At 47.2% G+C, this 11,617-nt stretch overlaps 1 pseudogene across 1 annotated transcript; it reads left to right on the top strand.

The window, feature by feature from the left end:
- Positions 1–9,741: 9,741 nt before the first annotated feature.
- Positions 9,742–10,322, top strand: LOC308235990 (sphingomyelin synthase-related protein 1-like; annotated as a pseudogene). Its single transcript has one exon. The product of its transcript is annotated as a sphingomyelin synthase-related protein 1-like (transcript).
- The last annotated feature ends 1,295 nt before the right edge of the window (positions 10,323–11,617 follow it).

An 11,617-nucleotide genomic window follows, 5' to 3' on the forward strand; every position in this document is an offset into this window, starting at 1 on the left:
AGTGCTAGAATCTTTCATCCTTGACCATGCCCTTGCCTTCCACACACCACCCCCAGCGAGGATAAAGGAAGCGAAAGGAGTGGCCTCATGTCCTCCTGCGTCTAGCACAGCTTAAGACTGACCTGAGGAAGCATGCTGTTGCCCATTGCCTGGAGGGGACCATGGGGTTGCGGAGTCATGGTCTCAACAGCCCTGGGAGGAAAATCTTACTGTTTGCCGAGTATGGAGAAGACACTGGCCAGTCCTTTAAGAACTAGCTGTCTCTTCCTGGCAGCAGGGGTTACAGGCCATGAATAAGAATAGTTTCTTGGGTAAAAATACAGGGATTGTCACCCATAGCAGAGAAAGAAGTTGCCAACTGCTCTCTGAAGGGATATGGCCTTATTGTAAATTCAAGTTTACTAAATAATTAGCCTCCATATTGAAAATTGGGGAAAGCATAATTCTCAGTTAATAGGCAATTTAGATGAGAACATGCTGAGCATTCATAATCTGTACTATAGGCCCGATGCACAAAATTTTTTGCACTGGGGGGGAAGGGTGTCCCTCAGCACAGCCTGCACCCTCTCCAATCTGGGACCCCTCAGGGAATGTCTAACTGCTGGTCGGACATCCCTCTCACAATCCGGGACTGCTGGCTCCCAACCGCTCGCCTGCCTGCCTGCCCGATTGCCCCTAACCACTTCTGCCTGACAGCTTGATCACCCCCTAACCACTCCCCTGCCAGCCTGATCAATGCCTAACTGCTCCCCTGCTGGCCTGATAGCCCCCAACTGCCCTCCCCTGCCATCCCAATCGCCCCCAACTGACCTCTCCTGCCTGTCTGATCGCCCCCAACTGCCCTCCCCTGCTGGCCTGATTTCACCCCCAACTGCCATCCCTTGCTGGCCTGGTTGCCCCTAACTGCCCTCCCCTGCTGGCCTGATTTCACCCCAACTGCCCTCCCCTGCTGGCCTGATTTCACCCCAACTGCCCTCCCCTGCCGGCCTGGTTGCTCCTAACTGGCCTCCCTGCCAACCTGGTCACCACTAACTGCCCTCCTCTGCAGACCTGGTTCCCCCCAACTGCCATCCCCTGCCAGCCTCAGTGCCCCTAACTGCCCTCCCCTGCCGGCCTGGTCACCCCTAACTGCCCTCCCCTGCAGGCCTGGTCCACCCCAACTGCCCTCCCCTGCAGGCCCAATCACCCCCAACTGCCCTCCCCAGCAGGCCTGGTTACCCCCAATTGCCCTCCCCTGCCAGCCTGGTTGCCCCTAACTGTCCTCCCCTGCAGGCCCGGTCACCCCCAACTGCCCTCCCCTGCCGGCCAGATCGCCAACTGCCCTCCCCTGCCTGCCCGATCGCCCCCAACTGCCCTCCCCTCCCAGCCTGATTTCACCCCCAACTGCCCTCCCCTGCCGGCCTGGTCGCCCCTAACTGTCCTCCCCTGCAGGGCTGGTTGCCCCTAACTGCCCTCCCCTGCAGGCCCAGTTGCCCCCAACTGCCCTCCCCTGCTGGCCTGGTCCTCCCCAACTGCCCTCCCCTGCAGGCCTGGTCCTCCCCAACTGCCCTCCCCTGCCGGCCATCTTGTGGCGGCCATCCAGTGACCACATGGGGGCAGCCATCTTGTGTGAGGGCATGACTGTCAATTTGCATATTACCTCTTTATTATATAGGATTTTGATCAGGAAGCATATGGTGAATTCTGATGATGCTCTATTTAGACTTGGAGAGGAAAACTCTGGTTTCTCCTCCCCACCCAGGGAAAGCCCTGCTTTCCCTGTGCGCATTTCTCCTTTGAGTCTCCTTTACTTTCCACACAAAACACTTCACTACTGATACTTCTGGTAAGCAATTCTGTACTGGAACTATCTATTGGGAAATAGTGTCAGATCCCACAGGTTAAGGCAGGGGTGGGCAAACTTTTTGACTCGAGGGCCACAATGGGTTCTTAAACTGGACCGGAGGGCCGGAACAAAAGCATGGATGGAGTGTTTGTGTGAACTAATATAAATTCAAAGTAAAGGAGCGGAGGGGAGAGCAAGAGAACCGGATAGAACAGCCAGATCCGGCCCGCGGGCCGTAGTTTGCCCACGGCTGGTTAAGGGCTCAGTCCCATAAGAATGTCCACCTGTGCTTCTGACCAATTGACTAGATTGGAGGTTCCCACAACCCTCTCCTCAGGTTTGATTAAATTGCTAGAGTGGCTCACAGAACTCAGGGAAACACATTTGCCAGTTTATTAAAGAATAAGATAAAGGATACAGATGAACAACCAGATGAAGGGATACAGAGGGCGAACTCTGGGAGGGTCCTGAGCACAGGAGCTTTGTCCCCGTAGACCCAAGGTGTGTCAGCCTCCAGTAGATCCGTTCGCCCACCTGTAAGCTCTCCAAACCTCGTACTATGTATGGAGGCTTCCTCACATGAGCATGGTCAATGTTAACTTTGTTTCCAGCCGCCTCCCCTCTCTGGAGGGGCTGAAAATTCCAAGCTCTAAGCATGGATTGGCCTTTCTGGTGACCAGCCCCATCCAGGCGCCAGCCAGGATTGTGTCAGAGACCAAATCTTAGAACAATAATGTTCTTATCACTTGGGAAATTACAAGGGTTTCGAGAACCCTGTGATAGGAACCAAGAGCAGAAAAAGACACATGTGTTATCCCCACCCCACCCTGGGTACAATGGACCAGAGGCAGCTGGGTGGTGAGAACTGGTGCTCGGACCCACCTACTCTACTTTAGCCCAAGGGATGGTGGCAGACTGTGGCTGATCCAGAGCCCTGCACTTGTCCCGTGTTCCCGGGTGAGGCATCCAAAATCAGCATGCTGGTGCTGTTTTGGCAGCTGGCCAGTAGGAACCATCAGCTTGTCAGGCTGCTCATCTAGAACTGGGGTCCAGCCACAGGGCCCTGGATGACCCACCCTGTTAGGACAAAAGGCTTGGAATTCCTCAGGGCTTCCAGAGGGTCCCATGCAAATGTGGGGGTGGGGGTATAGGGGTAGGGCCTGGAGAACACCTTAAAGGGAAGAAACAGAATGGGACCCACAGGGGTCCTGGCCTAAATTTGGGGTAACTTGCCAAGACAGCACGGTAGCCCTGGCTTAGAGAATGTGGAGGAAAGTGCTGCAGAGTGCAGGGCTCCCACTTCCTGGTCTAAGGATGCTCCTGGTAGGGTGTGAGACACAGAAAACCAGATCAACTACAAGGTTTCTGGTCTAAGAACAGAAGCGATCATGCTGCCATTGACAGAGCCAGGAAATATGAGGGAGAAGCAGGTGGGGAAGGGTGGGAAAATCAGGACTCAATTTTGGGGAAACTGAAGCTCAGAAAAGTTAAACCCAAAGACGTATCTAGGGTAAGGATGTGAACCGATTGTGTCTTGTCACCCCAGGCGACACTGCCTGCCCCAACCCCATGTGAAGTACCATTTAAAGCATTTATGATACATGAGGCCTAGTGCTGTGCATGTTTCATAAATGATCTCAGTTAGTCCTCCCAACAATGGGCATTCTGACCCCCTTTTAGGGGAAACAAAAGAGGCTTAGAAAAGATCTTGTGTAAGGCCTCGGACTAAGGAGGTGGCAGAGACCAGTGGGCCTTGAATCCAAGCCCATGTGTGCACTCCCAGAGCCATTTCTCCCCTTCTGTCCTGGGACTGTTTTTCCTGAGGTTCCCTCCTTGTCCTCCCACTGGGAATCAGGGAGCTGAAGGGCCTCATCTTTGCCTCCTGGGGAGCCACAGGGCCTCACGCCTGCTATTTTATTTGCTTTGCTCAGACCCAGCTGGCCCCAGTAAGGCCATGTAAGGCCATGGAAAGGCACTCAAAGGAAGGCACCACTCCAGCTGAGAAAAGACCATTGTGGGCCTGTCCATATCTCCAGGACCCAGGTGTGCCCAGAAGCAGGGTCCCTGCACTGTTGGCGTGGGGGACCTCACTGTGGATTGTGCCCCAGGCCTGCCAGGTGCCCAGATCAAGTATTCAACTCTGTGTTCTCACACCCACATGCAACTCTCAGCAAGCCTTGCTGGTTCCAATTTCATAAATCCATCTAGAACTCGCCCCTCCTCTCCTCGCCACGGTGGCCACCCTGGTCCTGTTCACCCTCACCCCCTGTCTGGACAATTGAAATAGTTCTTCCACAGTCTCCCCGCTCCCTCTCCCTTGCCCTCAGTCTGTCCCTACACCCAGAGGGACCCTGTGAACACCTGCATCAGTTTCCTCTGCTCAGAGCCCTCTGGTGGTGCTATCCTACACTGGGCAAAGGTCAGAGTCCTCAACATGGCCCCTGAGGCCCCACATGATCTTTCCCCATCACCTCTTTGCCTCCATGGCCTCCCACTTGCCTTCTTGCCTACCCTGCTCCAGCCACTTGGGCCTCCTTGCTATTCCATGAACACCTCAAGCATATTTCACACCTCAGGGTCTTTGCACTGGTTATTTCTTCCTGGTGGAACAATCCCCACTGCTCCCTTTCTCCCTTCCTTCAAGTCTTTGCTCAACTGCCACCTTCTCAGCCAGGCCTTCCCTGACAATCATGTTTAATATTACCACTCACCCTTTCTGAGTTCCTGACCCTGCTCTGTTTCTCTCAGAAGCCTTCCATGGGCTTTTCCACCAGCGCCCTTCATGGTCTCCCTCATCCAGCTACTGGGCATGGCCACCTTCCCAGACTTCCCTGTGCATTCCATGCCCACTGTACCAGTGCTCCAGGGAGGCTGGTCAAGTTGGTCGCTTAAAACAGAAACTTATTGTCTCACTGTTCTGTGGACAGAATCCAAAATCAGCTTCACTGGGCTAGAGACAAGTATCACTACGGCTACATTCTTTCTAGAGGCTCCAAGGGAAAATTCATTCCTTGACTCTTCCAGCTTTTGGTGACTGCCAGCAATCCTTGGTTTGTGGCCGCATCACTTCAATCTCTACCTCCAAAGTCACATTGCCTTCTCCTCTTCTGTGTCTAACCTCCCTCTGTTCCTCATTTATAAGGACACTGTGATGGCATTTAGAGCCCATGGGGATTATCCAGGATAATTTCTGCATCTCAAGATCTTTAACTTCATCACATCTGCCAAGGCCCTTTTTCCATATGTGTGTGTGTGTGGAATCATTTCCCCCTGGCCAAGTGGCTCAGTTGGTTGGAGCGTTGTCCAGTACACCAAAAGGGTGCAGGTTCGATTCCTGGTCAGGGTACATACCTAGGTTGTGTGTGTTTGATTCCTGGCTGGGGCATATATGGGAGACAATGGATCAGTGTTTCTCTCTCACATCTCTTTTCTCCTCCTCCTCCTCCTCCTCCTCCTCCTCCTCCTCCTCCTCCTCCTCCTCCTCCTCCTCCTCCTCCTCCCCCTCCTCCCTTCTCCTTCACCTTCTCCTTCTTCTCTCTCTTGAATCAGTAAACATATATTCGGGTGAGGATAAATAAATAAAATATTTTTCTCTTTAGCCTTCTGAGTTCTTGGCTGAGACCTCTCCGTAATAAAAGACAGATTAACAAGAGAAAAACAAATGGAAGTTTACTAACATGTATACCTCACTCACGCATGGGAAATATCTGGGGAAACAGAGTAATTCCTCAGGTGGCCCAAGCCACTACTTTAAATACCATCTTCAGCTAAAGACAAAAGGATGGGTGGGTAGGGAGCAGTTATGGGAAGTTACCAAGAAAAGAAAAGAAAAGCAAACAGTGGGTAAGGTTGTTTATAGATTTAAGTGGGTGCCTTCTCCATTGATAAGATTCTCTGATGATTTACAGTCTTCTATCTCTTTCTGGAACAGAGAGGGAGACACCCTTGCCAAGGGTGATTTCCTTACAAATGTCCTTTACAAAAGGGTAACTTCTACTCTGGTTTTAGAGTTTCTCTTGTGTTTGCAGTTTTTCAAAATGATCAGCTCAAAACAATCCCTACACCAAAGAGGCATATTTTGCAATGGTGTATTCTGCTACCCTTCACATATAAGACAGCATTCATAGGTTCCAAGGTTTGGGATCTGGATATATTTAGGCACATATATTTGTGACGGGTAGTTCACAACATGTGTTACTTAAATTGTCACCTGTGGCCACCTGTCACTTACAGGGTTAGCTCCAGTCCACACGGGTCTCCTTGTTGACCAAGGAAAAAGGCCATTATTAATCAGGGCTGCCTGCTTCCTTGTTCTTATTTCTATTTTCTCCCTGAAGCTCCTTTGAAATGCAAGGGCCTCTGAAGCACAGGGCAAACTCTCCTGGTCTCTCATGGGCTAGATGGTACAGTGGGTCCTGGGAGCCAGCACATGTCCACCTCAGTGTGTACTTGATGTAACAGACTGGCATGTGGGAAAGCCTGCTGTGGATGTCAGACACTGTGGAGGTCCCCCCGCACTCCTCCAACCTCTTCTCTGGTGAGGAGCCCCTCCAGGGGTCAGTTCTGATTAGGCTGATCAGTGAACCACATATCCTGTGGCAGGATATGGGCACGAGGCCCAGTTCTGGCCAATGGGATGCAAAGGGAAGTTTGTTGGGTGAGGGTTCTGGGAAAACGTAGAAAAAAGGGATCACAGATCTCAAAGGCTTTGTGGTTTACTAGAACGACATGGAAGGAATGACAAGGGACACCTACAAGTTGGATGACTACCACATTCCCATTCCTTGAGAGGTGTAGATTGACAGCCATAAAAGAACGAAGTAAAAGACAATGGATTTCTTTTAGGACCATAAATCATGGTGCCAGCTGGTCTGGTAGAATCTTACACTGTTGGGAAATAGTGTAGGCTGCTGAGTTGGCAATCAAGTCATAGATTAGCCACTGTTTTCACTTTTTATTTACTTATTTTTATTTATTTATTTTTTGCCACTGTCATCAAAGGTTCTGATGACATATTCTTGAGGGGATCATAGTACTGGTTCACGATGAAGTAAACACAGGAATCTATCATGTGGATTGAGATCTTAGATTTTCTCTAAATGACAGTCTGCATAACATGTAGATCCATCTACTAAGGCAGCTGATCTCTTCTTTGACCTGTCCTTTGAGAGGCACCAAAATATGCCACCCCAAAATATGCCATTGAGAACCAGCAGACACAGGTAAAGCTCTAAAACAGGGCACAACCAGGAAGCAGCCAATGGATGATACTCTCTTGTCCCTGATGTTTCTATCTCTCCCTTCCTCTCTGAAATCAATGAAAATATATATTTTTAAAAATAAATAAAACAGGGCACAAGTTTTCCTTTTGTAAAGTGTAAAATTTAATAAGGAAAACTTTGCTAAGATAAAGTTGGGAGGCCAGAAAAGAAGCTCTCATGCCCTACCACTCATGATCAATTATCACAAACAGGAAAAGACTTACCTTGCATATCTAACAGGAAGCTGTTTTCTACTTTGCTACCGCAGGCAGGAGGAAGATTTTCTCCTTGTTAAGCAACAGCTCAGTCAGTGAGAGACTGTCACACTCAGCCAACAAAAAAGGCACTATACTTCAAACTCCCAGTTCCTCCAATGGACTCATTGTTTGTACCAACCTTCCCATCTCCCTCCTTTCCTCCATAGAAGAACATTAGTCTCCTTTGTTCTCCAGATTTGCCTATGGTTTTGCCACAGCTTGCATGTCCCAAAATGTAATTCTTTACTGTTCCTGAATAAATTGGTTTTTGCTGGTAAAGTAACTAATTATTTTATTATTTAGGTCAACAAAATAAAATTTACATTTATAAAGGAAATTTTCATTTGTAGGTTTCTCTGTCCTTACCAGGAACAGGAGGACTCTTAACAGCTCTCATCAATGAAGAATACAGGACCTCAAGCTGTATAACAGATCTTATTAAACAACCTTTTTTACCAAACTTTTCCCAGACAACTTCCCTTAACTTGCCTCCCCTCTCCCCCAAAGCTCCAAACTCCTTTTCCTTTGTTTTAGCCTAGAATTTAGGCCCTATGTAACTACTAATTTGGCTTACTCAGCAATGGGTACATCCACCTGCATGTGTGATGCACGTGTTACTAAACTTCTTGTTAGAATGGAAAAAGGGCCTTTCTTTCCCTTTGCTGTAGCCTTCCACAGTTTATGAGAAGCACCTGGAAATTAAACCCCAAGATAGTTAGCTCCTCTGATTCAAACAGCCCCTCTGTTCAAACTGCAAGACAAGGTAAGTTACTCTCAAAGCTACATTCTTGCATATACCTCCTTCCTGTTGGTTTACAACCCAGGGATAATTAGTAGAAAGTTCTCTTCCCTGCTCCTCTTCAAACAAGCCTCTTTTGAACTCTTCTTAACTTTTGCTCTAAGAATATTTTACAGGCTTTGGAAAATTCTGATAAGACAATTCCCTAGGACATTTGCCCTGATTGTCTACTGAAGAACTAACAAACTACAACCCCCTGATGTCTGTTCAATTTCAGCTCCCAAATCCCCCTACTTTCCTTGTAACAGCAGCCAAAATTTTAAAAGGGGGAGCAGTTTTTTGTTCTTTGCTTTCCTACTGATTAGCAATGCACCAGCCCTCTCCCTCTGGGGAAAGTAAAATAAACTCCCTCTATCTACATCTATCTCTTCTCTCCGTTGTGAATTCTTTCACAGCCCGCATCACTGGCCCAAAATCCTAACACTTCTATTCATTTTACTCTTGTTAGTCTGTATTTGGCCAGTGTAATTTACAGGGCCCCAGCTGGAGAACCCCAGATGGGTAAAAGAAAGATTTCCACCCCCCTACACTTTGCAAGGTAACACTCATCATGTTACCAAACAAATAAGGGAGATGTTCCCATTCCTCTCACCAGGAGGGAGAAGCAGAGGAAGAAGAGCTCCAGCTTGTTTCTGCCCTTCACAGTTTCCCCAGGAGGAGGAAGGATGGTTCATTGGAGCTCATCCTTGTGCTTCTAATCCTGCCAGAGAGAAGCTTACATTTCAGAGAGTAAGTTCAATTTTGGGGGGTTGGGAAGCCCACTGTGATCACCCACTTAAGCCTTACCAACAAGCAGAACTTTGAATCTCTGTCAGTGATTTCTGAGACGACTTCTCAAATGGCTTCACTGGAAGCAAGAGGCAGGTGTGAGTAGCTTAGAACTAGTCATCTGCAGCCAGACTGCCTGTTCAAAGCCTGCCTCTACATCTTTCTTCCTGGGGGCCAGTTGGTTATTCATGCTAGTCAGTCTCTGTGACCTCAGTTCTCCCATGTAAAAAATGGGGGAGCTAATGCTACCCACCTGTTAGGGTTGTGGTGAGGAGTAAATGATCTAACTTAGGGTATTTCATTGATCTAAGGCAGTGGTCAGCAAACTCATTAGTCAACAGAGCCAAATATCAACAGTACAACGATTGAAATCTCTTTTGAGAGCCAAATTATTTAAACTTAAACTTCTTCTAACGCCACTTCTTCAAAATAGACTCGCCCAGGCCGTGGTATTTTGTGGAAGAGCCACACTCAAGGGGCCAAAGAGCCGCATGTGGCTCGCGAGCTGTAGTTTGCCGACCACGGATCTAAGGGATTAGGATAGGTGTTAAAATAGATGCTCTGTTTTGGTTTAATTAGCCCTGTTTTCTTTAAAATCTTTAAAAACATTTTTATTGGACTGATGCCTAATGGAGTGGAGTGCTCGACCCAGGAAAAGATGGCATTTGGCATCTGTGGGCAATGTGGGAGAGGGGGTCAGCACAGGGACAGTGGTGGGTGTCCCCCTCTAGCCCTCTTCCCAAAGCCACCCTACTCAGTTTCTCTCTGTATGACTCCAGTTTGCTCTGAGCCACCATCCCTTCGCTGGAACCCAGGACAGTAGAGGAGGAAATGGCTGGTCCTAATAAACTCTGCATTTGCTACTGGACAACCAGGCATGTAGCTGTCTGGCTGAAGGCTTTTTTGAATATGTGGACAAATTATGCAATAAGCACTTACTTGATGGAATCATGTTGCTAACATTGCCTGAATATGATCACCGGCCTCCTCTGGAAATCAAAGTCTTAGGGGACATTAAAAGGTTAATGCTTTCTGTCTGAAAATTGCAGAAAGTACATATCGATGTTTTAGAAGAAATGGGATGCAACAGTGACAGTCTCATGAGTTCCACGACCCCTTTCATCAGTGTTCCTCAGAGTGCAGAGTAGCTCTGTAATGGGGAGCCTTCACATGACTGTGATGGACCTATCATTGATTTGAATTCTGATCAATACCAGTACAGGAAGGGTAAAAACAAACATTCTGTTAGAAGATTGGAGCCAGAGTACTGGGAGACCATAGTGAGTTGTATATATGTTTTTATAGTATTTGGATTTACATCTTTCATTATGGTTATAACCCATGAGCTAGTGCCTGACATGCAGACCTATCCACCACTCCCAGATGTATTCTTAGGTAATTTTTGTTTCTAGTTGCCAAATTTGTAGAATAATGCTATAATAGCAATGATAAAAGCATCTTTAATAATAAAAGCGCAATATGCAAATCGACCGAATGGCCAAGCAGTGGAACGACCGTCTGGACATCCTTTTGGATGACCTTCTGGTTGAAGCTGGGGCTGTGAAGGCCTACTCCTGCACGAATTTCTTGGATAGGACCTCTCGTATTTATAATAACTGTTATTGTTCTTTTGATTAATATATACTTTTCATTTGCTTTATCTGATAGTATAGAAAGATATGCTTTGAAATTACCTCTTTCTCTTAGAGTAAACCAGACCTTAATCCTAGATGAGTGAGAGAGACCACTATTTAATTTATTTTTCTATAACTATATTATAGCTCCCTGGGCACTTCAGATTTTAAAGGATTTCCTATAATATTTGTAATAAATGAAATTTGGTTACTTTTTTTAAAAAATGATGACCAGGGCCCTAACTGGTTTGGCTCAGTGGATAGAGCATCGGCCTGCGGACTCAAGGGTCCCGGGTTCGATTCCGGTCAAGGGCATGTACCTTGGTTGCGGGCACATCCCCAGTGGGGGGTGTGCAGGAGGCAGCTGATGTTTCTAACTCTCTATCCCTCTACCTTCCTGTCTGTAAAAAATCAATAAAAAAAATCTATTTAAAAAAAAAAAAATGATGACCAGGGTTCTGCTTTTCCAAAAATATGGGGAGGTCTCCTGTATCACCAAATAAATTGGGATTATCACAAATAAATAAAAAGTTTTATTGATTGATTTTACAGAGAAAGAAGAAGAAGGAGGAGGAGGAGAAGGAGAAGAAGAAGAAGAAGAAGAAGAAGAAGAAGAAGAAGAAGAAGAAGAAGAAGAAGAAGAAGAAGAAGGAGAAGAAGAAGAGAGGGAGGGAGGGAGGGAGGGAGGGAGGGAGAGAAACATCAATTTATTGTCCCATTTATTTAAGCATTCATTAGTTGATCCTTTCCCCCCCCACCCCAGAGTTGAGGACTTTTAATTTGTCCCATAGCTGCTGAAGCAAAATTATGATAAAACATTCTGCTTTCTTTTATACCCCAACACAGACACAAGAAAACTATTTGTAGGGAAAAAATAGTTTTGTACATGGGAAGAAACAATATAAATTCAAAACTTACAGATAAGGGTTAGCTCTACCACTCATCTCTTTAAAAAGTTTATACGAATCTCCAGACAAAACCAACAGGGTATCTCCTTTGAAATGTTACCTAAATGGATTTCCAAGTAGACCACAGGACTGGATACAATCTTGGAATGTCCTTAGAAGGCTCTG

Source organism: Plecotus auritus, assembly GCF_963455305.1.
Source record: "Plecotus auritus genome assembly, chromosome: 10".
Taxonomy (NCBI): Eukaryota; Metazoa; Chordata; class Mammalia; order Chiroptera; family Vespertilionidae; genus Plecotus; species Plecotus auritus.